We start from the raw sequence: 17,711 nt of genomic DNA, 5'->3' as shown, positions 1-17,711 counted from the left end.
AATATTTTATACCCTAAAACTCACTTTTTACGTCTCTTTAATTCCCAAACCCAACAATTCCAATCATCACAAATCCACTTAAAATCAACCATTTAAGCACAATTATCTCATAAAAAATTTGGATTTTAAAGCATAAATATGCACTCATCACACCCCCACACTTATCCTTTTGTACTCCTGGCCAAAATTGATTAATTCCAAGACTTTTTTTCTCAGTCATTTTATTCCATATTTGCATTTGGATCAAAAGAATGAGCAGCACTAGACATAGATCAATCATCTAGACATTACTTTGTCATGGACATGCAAATGAAATCACTCTATTCTTCACACATAAGTTGACCTTTTTGAATTCCCAAGAAAATAAAATATGAAAGATAACACTCAAGTCAATATGTATCTATTCCTCTCCAACTCTCTCAAGTGTTTTTGGCTTGTGTTTACACTCAAAATACCCATGTAAGTAGACACCCTTGATATTAACAAGACTCTATCATTCACAAACTTCAGAAAACATGCAATTTATTTGTTTGAGTTTCATTCCAGCTTTAATTTCCATTTTCCAGTTTTGTCGCGTCATGTACTTTGTGTGTAGTTTTAAATTCTGTCATCAAGTGTTTGACTTTGTTCCAGCAATGTTTTTGTTTTCAAATGAGTTTCCAGTGCATTTGTAGCCATATACGAATCATATAAGGCAGTGAGCCAATGTCTAGCCTTGATTATATGTGTTAAATCAGTCAAAACATATTTATGTTTTCCAAATTCTACACAATATTTCAAAAACTGATGCAAGTGCTATAATCTGTTTCAGACTAGATTTCTTACTTCTTAAGCTTTGTGCAAGTTTTTGGTGTTGTTAAGCATTGCTAGAAGTATAGAAACTCATATTAATCACATAATTACAAAAGTGTAGTTGAGTTCATCAAAAATCTGCTAAAAAAATGTTGTCACTGTTTTCAATCAAGATTTTGCACCATACTTGATGTCTTTGATTGTTCTTAGGCTTCAAAAATCTGCTAGCTCATATTCTATAGCTAGATCTAGTCCATTAGGATTTTCTTAAGCATTTGATTGAACCGTCCAACTTTGATTCCATTTAAATTTCAACTCTGCTGCAATATTGGTGCATTTTTCTGCATTTTTAAGCTACCGCTACTATGATTTGGTGAATTTGTCTATTTCAGTGCAAGTTTAAACAATTGTGCAAGTTTATTTTGTCATTTGAAACTTGTGTGCATTGTTCATTTGGTCAAATTTGAGCCTATATGCAAAATCACTTCCTAAACCATTAAATTTTGCTTAAATGTGGAAGTGGACTAGTGAATGTCGAGTGTAGTGTGATTCCTTGTTGTTTCAGTTTTTAAAAACCTTCAAATTGATGATATAAAGTTGCTTCAAGCATCACTTGAGCTTTAGAAAAACTGCCACTCATTTTTGGGTTTGAAAGCACACTTTTAAAGTTACTTTTCTAGTGTAGTAACCATTTTTTAGTGTTGTTTGAAATTTCCATTTCTTCAAATCTCATTTCTAGATTGGAAAAATCTAGGTTTATGTTTCCAAATGAAAAGATATGATTAAAACAATGTAAAACATCCATAAAAAGCAAAAGAAAACCAAACAATCCAGTTTTGAACCCCAAAACTAAAAAATCACAAAATCTGCACTTCTTTGGAGACTTTTATCAAACAGTTACGTTTTTTATCAAACACCTTACTACACTACTTTTGGCTCTTCATTTTTTATTTTTCTTGCTTGTTTAATCTGATCTAATGCCTCTCCTAGGTTTCTTTTGTGTCCCTTCATTGATTCAAAGCTTAAAAATACTTGAAATCAACTTGTTTGACCTCCAATTTGTGCCACCAAACCTGGTATGCGAATTTGAATTCTGGTGCAATGCAAATTTTTGCTGTGAGTGGTTTAGTGTGTGGCAGGGTGTTGTGACGTTTTGGTGAGGCTTCCAAGGTCCAGAATCCTTGCTTTAGGGGGTAGCATACTAGGAAGTGGAAGGGTTGCTGAATTGGACAAGGGAGTTGCTCTCCAAGTAGCACTTTTGCTCAAGAATTCAGCAGCATTTCACCATCTTGCACCATACTTTGCACCAATTTTGGAGGGCTGCAACAGTCCAGTTTTTGCAGCAGCATCATTTGTAAATTTTAAGCATTATATCAAGTATTTTCCAGCTTTGTATCACGGAACATTTGAAGTTTAATTGCTTTTCCATTTGCAACTCAAAGTGGCTTGGAAAAAATGCTTTTCAAGCAATTCCAAGTGCACAATTAAACTTTTTAATAGCTTAGTTTCCACTTCTTAGTGTGAAAGTGTGTCAAGGGGCTCAAAGTGTCACTTTCACTTTCACTTAGGACCGATTAGCATTTTCCATTTGCATTCCTTTACTTTACTTTACTTTGCTTGCTTGACTTTTATGTTTTAAGTCCTCGTGATACATAGGAGTGCGTTTCATTTAGAAAAACCTTTATTTGATTTCTAGGTGCATTTCATCTTACATTCAAAAGCTTTTGAAAGATTTCTACCTAGAAACTAAGGTAAGAAACAACCAAAGACACTCTCGCTAGGAAGGACAAGATTCTTAAGCTTGTCCATTTGTGACTCACCTCTCCTTCCTAGGAGCTATTTGGTTCATTTTCACCTCTAGAATCTTTCTAGAAATCCTTCACCAAAAATCTAAAAGGTTTGTGAAAAACTTTTAGAAATAAAATGTCTTGTTATTCATATATGTCGTTGATGACAAATTTATGAACACCGAAAAACGGCGCCACAAACTTGTTTAACAATCGGCAAGTGTGACCGAATCGTATCAAGTAATAAACTCGGTAAGACCAAGTATCGTTCTCCCAAAGGACTCACGGCCTAGTTTAGCTATATGATTTGTTGATTATTTAAGACTTAAGAACAAATTGATTTTAGGTTTTAATGCAAGAGACAGTAATTAAATATGTATGCATGAATTTGATCAATGGAGAAAAACAGAATACAAACACTTCAATGAATTAGATGGATGAGTATGTTGTTGGGGTTATCAATTTCATCTTATCCACTCTCATATACTTTTAGGAATTCATCATTCTTATCATCAATTGCTAATGCCACTCTCTAAATCACCTTGCAAGAAGGCCTATCCTTAATTACGAGTTCATACAATTCCTAGCATTCCTAGTAATTAGTTCTGAAGTGCAGGAGCTTAAAGGCAACTAATATGCTATTGGGATAAATTCCCCGGATCTAGACTTCCCCGTACGTTCCTATATCGACAAAATCAATAATCATGGCAATGAATGAGTTAAACAAAGCAAGCATTAAGCAAGGAGGAAAAACCCTAGCTAAAGATGAAAGAAAGCATATATCTTAATATAAGACTTTAAAACACAAATTCCATATATGAGAGTTTCACAAGACTACATTGATTCCCCAACAACAATACAAGGTTTAGTTCACCATATTCATGGTGAAACTAGATGAACAATAATGAAAGAATGAAAGATAGAACCCTAGAAAGAGGAGGAGGTAGCCTGAGCATCCAAGATCTTCCTTCAAGGGGTGGAAAAGAGATTGTTTGATTCGTCTCTGCCAAAGATACAAACCCTAGGACGTCCTAAAGCTTATATACTAGTCTAAAATTACAAAAAATTAGGCCCAAGCCCGAAAATAGTGTCGCTCAGCGGTAAACTACCGCTCAGCGGTAAGTGCGTGAGTTGTTTTTCTCCCCTCAGCGGCCTTTTCACCCCTCAGCGGAGCCAACGTGACTGCCTGAGTGCCGCTCAGCGGTAAACTGCCGCTGAGCAGCAATTGCGGCTTCTCCTTTTGCACTTTTTGATGTCTTTTCTGATTCCATCTTTATCCTTCTTCACTTCTTTCACCAAATTCACCTTAAAACCTGCACAAAAACACTGAAATCAAGCATAAACCTGTCTAGCTCTCTTATTTCTAAAAATATGACCAAAAGCATGATTTCAAGCTAGTTTCTAAGTGTTAAAGGTTGTTTTTAGTATCAATTTTAAGCATGAAAATAACAGTTTTTCAACTGTTATCACAACTCCAAACTTAGAACTTTGCTTGTCCTCAAGCAAACAAGATGTAACTCAATCTTCTACCAATCCTTATAATGGTTCACTCATTCAAAAACTTCTTTTCAAGATAAGTAAAGACTTCAATCAAACTCATGACAAAGATTTCAATCAAGACGTGCACATGCCTTAGTGTTTCACAAAGTCACTTAATATCCAACAAATGCTATTTTTCATGAATGATCAATCAACTAACATGGATGTTCATGTGCTCAATGAATATTTCCTCACTAGGTAAAGTGTTTCACTCAAACACAAGTGTATAAGAGGTAAATCACTCATTCACTCTACTATCACAATGTCACATGAATCAACTTTGCCTTTCATTTAACCATAATCAAATAAATTCACAAGCATGCATCATCACAAGGACTTTTTCAATGGCTTATAATGTGGCTGGGCTAACAAGAAAATTGGTTTTTCAGGATCGCAAAACCCTTGAGTTAAGAGAATCATATCAACACAATCATTCTTATTTATTCCCAACTTTCTTTTGCATTGAGCTTTGCTTTTTCTTTTCTTTTCTTTTCTTTCTCTTTTTCTTTTTCTTTTCAAATTCTTATTTCTTAGCACTTAGCTCAATGCTTTCAATTTCCCTTTCTATTTTCCAACAACCCCAAACTTGAACATTTGTCAATACCACAAAATAATTTCAACTTAACTCAAGGTAAAGCTTTTCAACAAGGGTTTTCAAATCATGTTCAAGGCTAAGGGTTCAAAGGATAGAACACAAAGTGTTCTCTTTTAGTGGCTAAGTTTATGAATTTGGCTAATAGAAAGGTTATCAACAAATGGCCTTGATCATATGATGCTAACAAGCAAGTAATTCAATCATAGAAAACCTGGGCAAAGTCATTCATGCTTCCAAAGGAATAGTATTCAACAACAAAAACTCTGAAGCTCAAAACCTCACATATCAGCTCATTCACATTTCATATAAACATACTGCTTAATATCACAATCACAATCACAACATCATGCATTTGTTCACAAAGCTTGTGAGTCACCTGTATAAGCATATAATGTGCACATCTCAACATCAATCTATATCAAAGCATCATCAAGCATTACTTTATCAAACAATCACAATCACAAGCAAACCATCATAACAGACAAAGTTGCAATTGAGTACATCAAACCCTATTCTAAAAACATAAGTAAGTTCAGAACACAAAACCAAACAAAAGCATAAGTCCTGCTTTAATTATGATAGCATTCATCAGTAAATGCTATCTCAGCTCCTCATCAATCTGAGCTGTCATCTGTATCCTCTTCTTCTTCCTCATCTTCCGCATCCTCAAATGCATCATCATCAACTTCATCATCTTCCTCCATCTCCATAGCTGAAGCTTCAGCTGCTTCAGCTCTGCCTCCTTGTACCTGTTCTTCTGGCCAAGCTACCACATTATGAAACTCCTCCATAGTCCACCTGTGTGCTGGAGGTGTATCATACATTCCAACAATCATCTCTGTAGTAGCCACCTGCCCTCTGTGGATAGACTGTAATTGTGCACCTATAAGAGACATGTACATGTCCCTCATTTGAAAAGGTTCTGCTTCATGTGTTTCAGCAGATGCCCGACTCTGTGCTTGCCCTCTTTCTCTGCGAGTACGGCATGGTGAAACTGGTTGAGCTTCTTCATCACCTCCACAATATTGTCTATAATAAGCCTCATCAATTGCTTTCCTTGGCCTTTCAAAGGGTGGAGATGAAGTATCCACCCCAGCTATCTTGTAGAGGTGTGTGATTAAAGACGGATGTCCTAAGGGTGCTTTGTTGTTTGTTGTGTTAGCACACACCCTTATCTCATCATCTATTACCTGTCCAATATTGACATTCAAGTTCCTGATTGCACAGTAAAGGAGGAGTGCCCTACTAAGAGTAATGTCTGACACATGAGAACATGGCTGAATGTTGGCATGAGAAAATGCTATCCAATACTTTGCAAGAGGAGTCAAGTCAGTTCTCCTAATGTTTACCACAATGCCAGTTTTATTCCTCTGAAAATGTCCTCTAGGTACACATAAAACTCGCTCTACATCCTCAAAATCAGCACCTTCTTCCATACAAAGAGCAAACTAGCACTGCTCACCAGCCTACACAGTATCCAAGAAGTATTTGATGGAATCAGGATCATACTTGATAGCATGGCCTCTAACATAGCCAAGGTAATTCTCAGCTGGATACTCACCAATCTTTCTTGCATTAGTGTAGAATTCTTTCACCACAGCTATATTGGCAGGTGTAGGGTATGTGGCTAACTTTCCCCAATCATTCCCTAACAATTGCTCTCCAAATTGAGGAGCAAAGTTAGGTATCATTCCAACCTTTCTCTCCATTAGTAGCCTCCTATCTTGGACCACCTTGAAATGCTTTTCATGTTTGCGAGATAAGAACCTACTAGAATGGGGTTGTTCTGGTTCCTTTTCTTTTCTTTTGGATGCCATGGTCTTTATTCTTTTGCCTGAAGAGGATGCCATTCCTACATCAAACACAAATACAAAACCACCAAAAATTGTTGTAATTCATTAGTAACATACAAACAACACATATTTTGAAGCTAAACCACTGCTGAGGGTCAAAAATCACCCCTCAGCGCCACCAGTGCAGCAATCCAGAACACAATTCAGCAAAAATCTAATGTCTGTCAGAGTGCCGCTCAGCGGCAATTTACCCCTGAGCGATGACTCTGCAGATTTTTGAAAACTTCATTTTAACCTGTCCTAACTCCACCCATATGCAATTTTCAGTTTTTCAGATCAAAATCATTCAGTTTAATCGGTTCAAACTTCAATTAAATCATCAAATCATGCATAAAAATCAAAACCCCTAAAGATTCATGGTTTAACAATCAAATTTACATTCAAGAACCCTAGAATGAAAAATGCTTGACTTACTTGGGTGGAGATGCTAGATGAACTGAGAATGCTTTCAAGCTATGATGCTCTCTCTTCCTACCCCAAACTTAGATGGAAAGCTAGTGATAAAATGAGTGAAAGAGAGATTTTCTCAAAAGGGATGAGGGAAAAGTTGTAGAGAACCTTTGAAAAAGTATGTAGGAGTGTGTGTGCAGAGAAAAATCTGAAAAGAGAAACTAAGGCGCAGCTTAGGGTATAAAAATACCCTAATGGGCTCGGGTTCCGCTTAGGGGAAGCCTAAGCCCAATCTGCGACACTACCGCTCAGCGGTAGTTTGCCTCTCAGCGGCACTTTCGGGAAGTGCTCTTCTTCTTCCTAGCTTAACCTAGGTGCCTCCTACCCATGCCTCTCACTTACTCCCTACAATAACATGTTCAGGTTACTCATGCAAAATCCTATTATGCAACTACAGCAGAACAAACAAAATATAATCAATCAACTGGGTTGCCTCCCAGGTAGCGCTTGTTTAACGTCACGAGCCTGACCCAAAATCCACCAACACCCATCAGTAGGTGCAAAACTTTCTTACCAACACCCATCAATAGGTGTAACAAACCTAGTATCCTTCAGTGGATACTTAACCACCTAGCATCCTTCAGTAGATGCTATATCCCTGTAACAAAATTATAACAAAAACAAAAATACCCAAAAGTTCAAAGTTACATCACCAAAACAAAAATTAAAAGTTCTTAAATCACTGGGTTGCCTCCCAACAAGCGCTCTTTTAACGTCATTAGCTTGACCCAATAAAGTTCAAGTTCCTTCTTCCTGGTTGATGTCCATATTCCACCAACTCCTCAACTGCTTCCGGTGTACTGTTTTGACTCTTCTAGAATATGGAGACTCTATCTCTATTATCTCCTTTTCTTTATAGCCTTTCACAACCCACAATTTGTTTTTGACTCTCACAGGTGTACCCAGTTGGAGTTGTTCTTTCATCCAGTCATCAGGAACTTTCCTTCCTCTTCCAATCTTTTCTTTGTCCGGTACCTGAAACAATAAACAATGTTTACCTTTAACCTTGGGCTTTTCATCTTGAGAGCTAGTCATGAGTACATCTTGAAATGCAGCTTTATGACTAGCTTCTTCATCCTGCATCTGCCTCTCTTCCTTGAAAACATCTACAACAACTCTCTCTTCCCTGTCTTGGAGCACCACTATACCTTCGTTTACATCAATGATAGCTTTGGCCGTTTTCATAAACGGTCTTCCAAGAATAATGGGTATCTTTTCAGTCTCCATCTCCATCACCACAAAGTCTACCAAGAACTGGAGTTTGCCCACACAAACTATAATATCTTCTGCGATTCCACAGGGTTCCTTTGAAGATCCATCTGCCATTACTAAGTTAACCTTTACAGGCTTCACATTAACATCACCGATCTGCTCCAGTAAAGGATAAGGTATCAAGTTAACACTTGATCCTAAATCGAGTAAGGCTTTGTTTATCCTCTTCTTCCCTATTGTGCATGGAATGGAGAAACCTCCTGGATCTTTTGCCTTTAGAGGGAATGACTCCTTTTTAACAGCTTTATACTTTTTTGTATTATCATCTCTACGTCTTTTCCTTGTAGAGACATCTTCTTTAGGTTTAGTATAAACTGCAATTTGTTGTAGTATCTGATTCCAAGGTACATCATTGTCCACCATCTTGAATAATTCTGTAAAATCAAATTACTTCTCTTGATTTATTGGAAAAGGAAAAATATCATTACTCTCTATCTCTTTTCTCTCTTCTTCTTTTTCTCTCTCTTTTTTTTCTTTTTCTCTCTTTTCTCTCTCTTCTTTTTCTTTCTTTTCTCTCTTTTCTTTTAACTCAACTCTCTCATCATTTGTACTCTCCACCACTTTGCATTCTTCCCTGGGGTTAACCTCAGTATTAGCCCCAAAATTTTTGTTTGGCCTCCCTTCCAATTGCTTGGTAATCTGACCCATTTGAGTCTCCCAATTCTTAATAGAAGCCTCAGTGCTCTTTTGAGTAGACTCAATTTTCTGTATGAACTGATGAAGAGTTTCTTCCATCCTTATTGACCTTTCATTTACTATAGCAATTTGTTGCCATAAGGTTGGTTGTTGCTGTTGCTTATTGAATTGTCCAGTTTGTCCGTGACCAATGCTTGGGTGTGGTTTCCACCCTTGATTAAAATTCCCTTGACGGTATTGATTGGCCATGAAGTTTACATCCTCTAATGCTTCTATTGGAAAAGCGCATTGACCATTGATATGGTCACCTCCACATAATTCACACAACTGTGATTGAGCCTGCGCAACCGTCTTTAACTCTTTTGGTAGTTGTGCAAGTGTTTTCGTAAGAGTCTCCAGTTGTTGAGTTAGTATCTTATTTTGTGCTAGCAAGGCATCATGAGTTTGTAACTGTAGAACTCCTTTTTGTTGTATAGGAGCTCCTCTTTCACTGTTGAGTTCATTGTCACTAGTAGCCATATTGTCAATGATTTCTGTAGCTTCCTCTAGAGTTTTCCATTTGATATTTCCTCCTGCTGAGGCGTCAAGCATCATCTTGGTTTGTGAACCAAGACCTCCAAGGAAGATTAGGACTACTTGCACATCATCAAAGCCATGCGTGGGTGTCTTTCTTAATAAGCTTTTATACATGTCCCATGCATGTCCCAGTGGTTCCTCCATGCCTTGCCTGAATGATGAAATCTCTTGCTTTCCTTTATTTACTTTTGATTGTGGAAAGTATTTGTTTAGGAACTTGGTGACCACTACTTCTGATGGACAAATTTATGAACACCAAATTATGATGTCACAAACTTGTTTTCAATCGGCAAGTATGACCGAATCGTTCAAGTAATAAAACTTGGTAAGACCAAGTATCGTTCTTCCCAAAGGACTCACGGCCTAGTTTAGTTATGTGATTTCTTAATTAACTAAGACTTACAAACGAATTAATTGGGGTTTAAAATGCAAGACAGAAAATAAACATGTATGCATGAATTGTGATCAATGGCAAAAAGCAAAAGATAAACACTTTCAATGAAATTTATGTATGGATATGTTGTTGGGGTTCAATTTCATCTTATCCACTCTCATATATTTTAGGAATTCAACGATCAAATCACCATTGTTAATGCCACTCTCTAATGTACCTTTCCAGAAGGCTTCTCCCTAATCACGAGTTCATACAATTCCTAGCATTCCTAATGATTAGTTCATAAGTACAGGAGCTTAACGACAACCAATATATAATTGGGAGAAATTCCCCAGATCTAGACTTCCCCGTACGTTCCCGTATCGACAAAACCAATAATCATGCATCGAATAAATTAAACCATGCAAGCATTAAACAAAGAGGAAAAACCCTAACTAATGATGAAAGAAAGCATAAGTCTTAATTAAAAGATGTAAAAACAGATTCCATATATGAGAGTTTCACAAGACTACATTGATTCCCCAACAAACATAAAGAGGTTAGTTCACCATATTCATGGTGAACCTAGATGAATTACAATGAAAGAATGAAAGAGATAGCAAAACCCGAGAAAGAGAAGAGGAGAGCTGTCACCATCTCCCAATCTACCCCAAGGGGTGGAAGAGAGAGTGTTTGCTTCGTTTCTGCCAAAGATACAAACCCTAGGACGTGCAAGTCCTTAAATAGGGCATAAAAATAACATAAAACAAGTCCAAGCCCATAAAAACAAAAGAAAACCGGTCCAAGCCTACTTAGAATGGCGCTCAGCGGTATTTTACCGCTGAGCGGTACTAGCGCATGAACCATTTTGCCCCCCAGCTGCTGTTTTGCCCCTCAGCGGTGATTTCGGCACCCGAAAAGTGCCGCTCAGCGGTATTTTTCCGCTCAGCGCCACTCGGTCAGACTTTTTCTGCGTTCTGGTTGGTTTTTCAGCATTCTTGTTGACTGGTTGACTTTTCTGGTTGACTGGTTGACTTTTCTGGTTGACTGGTTGACTTTTCTGGTTTTTGGTTGACTTTTCAGCACTCCAATCATTCGGTATTTCAATTCTTCTTTCAAATCATTCAATTAGCCTACAAAATCAAGGGAATCTTGCAAAAAACCATTAAATTCACTTTCAACTCTCTTATTCTCAAAACTAAAGCAAAAATATGAGTTCAAGCTAGTTTTTAAGTCTTAAAGGTTGCTTTTGGTATCAAATTTAAGCATAAAAATAACGGTTTTTCAACCGTTATCACAACCCCAAACTTAAAACTTTGCTTGTCCTCAAGCAAACAAGATGTAATTCAATCTTCCATCAATCCATATAATGGTTCACCACATTCAAAAATCCTTCGTTCAAGACAAGTAAATACTCAATTTAGCTCATCACCAAGACTTCAATCAAGATGTGCACATGCTTTTAGTGATCACTCAAACACATACTATCCAACAAATGCTATTTTCATGAATGATCAATTAACTAAGCAAAGATGTTCTTATGTGTTCATGGAATCTATCCTCACTAGATAAAGTGTTTCACTCAAACACACAAGTGTATAGGAGATATTCACTCATTCACTCTACTATTACAATATCACATGAATCAACTTTGCCTTTCATTTAACCACAATCAAAAACACTTACCAGCAAGCATCATCACAAGGACTTTTCTATGGCTTATAACGTGGCTGGGCTAACAAGAAAATTGGTTTTTCTAGATCACAAAACCCTTGAGTTAAGAGAAACATATAAACACAATGATTCTTATTTATTCCCAACTTTCTTTTGCATTGAGCTTTGCTTTTTCTTTTCTTTTCTTTCTCTTTTGCTTTTTCTTTTCACATACTTAATTATTAGCTCTTAGCTCAATGCTTTCAATTTCCCTTTCTATTTTCCAACAACCCCAAACTTGAACATTTGTCAATACCACAAAATATTTTCTACTTAACTCAAGGTAAAGCTTTTCAACAAGGGTTTTCAAATCATGTTCAAGGCTAGAGGTTCAAAGGATATAACACATAGTGTTCTCTTTTAGTGGGCTCAATTTATGAATTTGGCTAATAGAAGGGTTATCAACAAATGGCCTTGATCATATGATGCAAACAAGCAAGTAATTCAATCATAGAAAACCTGGGCAAAGTCATTCATGCTTTCACAGTAATAGTATTCAACAATAACAACTCTGGAGCTCAAAACCTCACATATAAGCTCATTCACATTCCATATATAACATCCTGCTTAGAATCATAATCACAATCATAACATCTTGCATTTGTTCACAATGCTTGTGAACCACCTGTATAAGCATATAATGTGCACATTCTCAACATCAATCAATATCAAAGCATCATCAGGCATTACTTATCAAACAATAATCATAAGCAAACCATCATAACAGACAAAGTTTCCAATTGAGTACATCAAATCCTATTCTGAAAACAAAAGTGATTGATAAAACAAATCCTACTCTAATGCTTTGAAAAACTCAGACCCATCAATGATGCTCTCTCCCAACCCCAAACTTAGATGGAAAACTAGTGAGAAAGTGAGTGGAAGGGACATTTTCTAAAGAGGAATGAAAGGAAAAATGTAGAGAACTTTTGGAAAAATGTTTAGGAGTGTGTGCAGAGAAGAATCTAAAAATAGAGGCCAAAGCGTGACTTAGGGTATAAAATACCCTAATGGGCTCAAGTTCCGCTAAGGGGCAACCTAAGCCCCTTTTACGATACCACCGCTCAGCGGCACTTTCGTGTTGTGCTTTTCTTCTTCCTAGCTTACCCTAGGTGCCTTCTACTCATGCCCCTCACTTGCTCCCTGCAATTAATTTCTCAAATCACTCAAACATTCAATCCCTATCATGCAACTAAAGCAGAATCAAAACAAACAATACAGATAAAATCAATCAACTGGGTTGCCTCCCAGGTAGCGCTTGTTTAACGTCACGAGCCTGACCAAAAATCCTCCAGCACCCTTCAGTAGATGCAGATCTTTCTTACCAACACCCATCAGTAGGTGTATACAAACATAGTATCCTTCAGTAGATACTCTTCCGCCTAACATCCATCAGTAGATGTAAACCCTGTAACAAACTTATAACAAAAACAAAAATACCCAAAAGTTCAAAATTACATCACCAAACCAAAAATTAAAAGTTCTTAAATCACTGGGTTGCCTCCCAGCAAGCGCTCTTTTAACGTCACTAGCTTGACCCAATAAAGCTCATGTTCCATCTTCTTTTTCTTCTTTCTACTGAACTTCTTCAGAAATTTGATCAAACCAGGAACCTGTTGCAGTGTCTCAATCATAGGAACTTTAATCTCCAATTTCTTGAAGATTTCCATGAAGCACTTAAATTTCTTTTCCTTCCTATGATACTTCTTTGGATGAGGAAGAGGTTTTTCATATGATTCTTTCTTTTTTTCTCTCGTCCTCTTTTTCTTTTCTCTTACTTTCTTTTTCTCTTTTCTTTTTCTACTCACTTTCTCAATCTTCACACAAATTTTCTCTTCTTCTTTCTCTTCTCTCTCTTTTCTCTCTTCTCTTTCTTCTTTTTCCAACTCAACTTTTTCAACATTTACACTCACTAGCACTTCACACTCTTCCCTGGGTTAACCTCAGTATTAGCCCCAAAATTTTTGTCAGGCCTTTCTTCCAATTGCTTGGCAATCTGACCCATTTGAATCTCCAAGTTCTTAATAGCGGCTTCAGTGCTCTTTTGAGAAGATTCAGTTTTCTGTATGAATTGCTGAAGAGTTTCTTCCAACCTTGCTGATCTTTCATTAAGTGTAGACATTTGTTGCCATAAGGTTGGTTGTTGCTGTTGTTGCTGTTGTTGCTTGTGAAATGGCCCTGATTGTCCAGCTTGCCTACTTTGTCCTTGACCAATACTTGGGTGTGGTTTCCACCCTTGATTGAAGTTCCCCTGACAGTATGGGAATTGATTAGCCATGAAGTTAACATCCTCTAAAGCTTCCACTAGAAAGGCGCATTGACCATTTATATGGTCACCACCACATAATTCACACATCTGTGGTTGAACCTGTGCAACAGTCTTTAACTCTTTTGGCAGTTGTGCAAGTATCTTTGTGAGATTCTACAATTGTTGAGTTAGTATCTTGTTCTGTGCAAGCAAGGCATCATTGGTTTGTAACTGTAGAACTCCTTTCTGTTGCATAGGAGCTCCTCTTTCACTGTTGAGCTCATTATCACTAGTAGCCATATTTTCAATAATTTCTGTTGCTTCCTCTGGAGTTTTCCATTTAATGTTTCCTCCTGCTGAGGCATCAAGCATCATCTTGGTTTGTGAACCAAGACCTCCAAGGAAGGTAAGGACTACTTCCACTTCATCGAATCCATGCGTGGGTGTTTTTCGTAGCAAGCTTTTGTATCTATCCCATGCATGACCCAGTGATTCTTCCATGCCCTGCCTGAATGAAGAAATATCTTGCTTTCCTTTGTTGACCTTGAAGAATTGAGTGCCCATATAGTTAAATTCTTGTCCGAATTGCATCCTGCAAGCATTAGGCACAAAACTCTAGAAAATATTTGTTAGCACAAAAAGATAGAGAAGATGCAAAGAATAAATGATAAGAAGATAAAAGATAGCAAGATAGAAGATAAAAACATAAAATAGAAAAATGAAAACAGAAAACAGAAAAAAAAAAACAAATAAAAACAGAAAACGAAAAAATTAAAAACAAAAAACGAAAAAATATAACAAAACAAAAAAAATTAAAATAAAAACAAAACAAAAAAAAACAGAAAATAAAAAAAATAGAAAAATAAAAAATAATAACCAAAAAAATAAAAACAGAAAATAAAATAAAATAAAATCAAATAAAATCAAATAAAATCAAAATAAAATAAAATCAAATAAAATGAAATCAAATAAAAATAAAATAAAATAAAAACAGAAAACAGAAAAACAGAAAACAGAAAAACAGAAAACAGAAAAATAAAATAAAATAAAAAAAATTCGAAATTTAAAAATAAAATAAAAAAATAAGTCAAAGATAATCAATAATCACGCAAATTAACCAGTTAAACCAGAGTCCCCGGCAACGGAGCCAAAAACTTGATGGACAAATTTATGAACACCAAATTATGATGTCACAAACTTGTTTTCAATCGGCAAGTATGACCGAATCGTTCAAGTAATAAAACTTGGTAAGACCAAGTATCGTTCTTCCCAAAGGACTCACGGCCTAGTTTAGTTATGTGATTTCTTAATTAACTAAGACTTACAAACGAATTAATTGGGGTTTAAAATGCAAGACAGAAAATAAACATGTATGCATGAATTGTGATCAATGGCAAAAAGCAAAAGATAAACACTTTCAATGAAATTTATGTATGGATATGTTGTTGGGGTTCAATTTCATCTTATCCACTCTCATATATTTTAGGAATTCAACGATCAAATCACCATTGTTAATGCCACTCTCTAATGTACCTTTCCAGAAGGCTTCTCCCTAATCACGAGTTCATACAATTCCTAGCATTCCTAATGATTAGTTCATAAGTACAGGAGCTTAACGACAACCAATATATAATTAGGAGAAATTCCCCAGATCTAGACTTCCCCGTACGTTCCCGTATCGACAAAACCAATAATCATGCATCGAATGAGTTAAACCATGCAAGCATTAAACAAAGAGGAAAAACCCTAACTAATGATGAAAGAAAGCATAAGTCTTAATTAAAAGATGTAAAAACAGATTCCATATATGAGAGTTTCACAAGACTACATTGATTCCCCAACAAACATAAAGAGGTTAGTTCACCATATTCATGGTGAACCTAGATGAATTACAATGAAAGAATGAAAGAGATAGCAAAACCCGAGAAAGAGAAGAGGAGAGCTGTCACCATCTCCCAATCTACCCCAAGGGGTGGAAGAGAGAGTGTTTGCTTCGTTTCTGCCAAAGATACAAACCCTAGGACGTGCAAGTCCTTAAATAGGGCATAAAAATAACATAAAACAAGTCCAAGCCCATAAAAACAAAAGAAAACCGGTCCAAGCCTACTTAGAATGGCGCTCAGCGGTATTTTACCGCTGAGCGGTACTAGCGCATGAACCATTTTGCCCCCCAGCTGCTGTTTTGCCCCTCAGCGGTGATTTCGGCACCCGAAAAGTGCCGCTCAGCGGTATTTTTCCGCTCAGCGCCACTCGGTCAGGCTTTTTCTGCGTTCTGGTTGGTTTTTCAGCATTCTTGTTGACTGGTTGACTTTTCTGGTTGACTGGTTGACTTTTCTGGTTGACTGGTTGACTTTTCTGGTTTTTGGTTGACTTTTCAGCACTCCAATCATTCGGTATTTCAATTCTTCTTTCAAATCATTCAATTAGCCTACAAAATCAAGGGAATCTTGCAAAAAACCATTAAATTCACTTTCAACTCTCTTATTCTCAAAACTAAAGCAAAAATATGAGTTCAAGCTAGTTTTTAAGTCTTAAAGGTTGCTTTTGGTATCAAATTTAAGCATAAAAATAACGGTTTTTCAACCGTTATCAACTTCCCACTCTGTAAAGCTTTCTTCTGGAAAAGAATTTAACCAAAGCTTAGCATTGCCTCCTAGTGAGAATGGAAACAGGCTAAGTTTGATTGCTTCATCCGGCACCCCATTTATTTTCACCGTGTTGCAAATCTCATTAAAAGTTGTGAGGTGCTCATATGGGCTTTCGTGAGACAACCCATTAAATTGATTACTCTTCACCAGTTGAATTAATGCTGGCTTAACCTCCATGTTGACTGCATTGACCCTTGGTCTTGCTATGCTGTTAAAGTGTTGAGGTCCAACTATATTTGTGTAATCTGCAAGAGTTCTTCTAGCATTATTATTCTCCATATTTTTAGTGCTATGTTCAGAACCTTGTGGTGATGGTTGTAACAGAGTTTCCGGAGGAGGAAAAAGTTCTCTAGATGTACGGATTCTTCTCCTCCGTCTACTCTCGTCTAAACCTTCAAGAAGAGGTTCTGCAGTTTTCTTGCTCCTAGTTCGGATTGCTTCCTGCATACACAAGAAAACAAAACCCTAGACAAATTTGTTAGCACAAAAAGATATAAAAGAAGATATAAAATCAGAGATAAGAAGATAAAATAAAAACAGAAAATAAAAACAGAAAACAGAAAAAAAATAAAAAAAGAAAATAAAATAAAATAAAATAAAATAAAATAAAAACAGAAAAAAATAAAAAACAGAAATTCAAATTTCAAAATTCAGAATTCAAGTCAAAGATAATCAATAATCACACAAATGAACTAGTTAAACCATGAGTCCCCGGCAACGACGCCAAAAACTTGATGACAAATTTATGAACACCGAAAAACGGCGCCACAAACTTGTTTAACAATCGGCAAGTGTGACCGAATCGTATCAAGTAATAAACTCGGTAAGACCAAGTATCGTTCTCCCAAAGGACTCACGGCCTAGTTTAGCTATATGATTTGTTGATTATTTAAGACTTAAGAACAAATTGATTTTAGGTTTTAATGCAAGAGACAATAATTAAATATGTATGCATGAATTTGATCAATGGAGAAAAACAGAATACAAACACTTCAATGAATTAGATGGATGAGTATGTTGTTGGGGTTATCAATTTCATCTTATCCACTCTCATATACTTTTAGGAATTCATCATTCTTATCATCAATTGCTAATGCCACTCTCTAAATCACCTTGCAAGAAGACCTATCCTTAATTACGAGTTCATACAATTCCTAGCATTCCTAGTAATTAGTTCTGAAGTGCAGGAGCTTAAAGGCAACCAATATGCTATTGGGAGAAATTCCCCG

This window comes from Vigna umbellata, chromosome 7, assembly GCF_029865625.1.
Source record: "Vigna umbellata cultivar VRB3 chromosome 7, Vumbellata_1.0, whole genome shotgun sequence".
NCBI classification, from domain to species: Eukaryota; Viridiplantae; Streptophyta; class Magnoliopsida; order Fabales; family Fabaceae; genus Vigna; species Vigna umbellata.
This window is presented reverse-complemented; position numbering follows the sequence as displayed.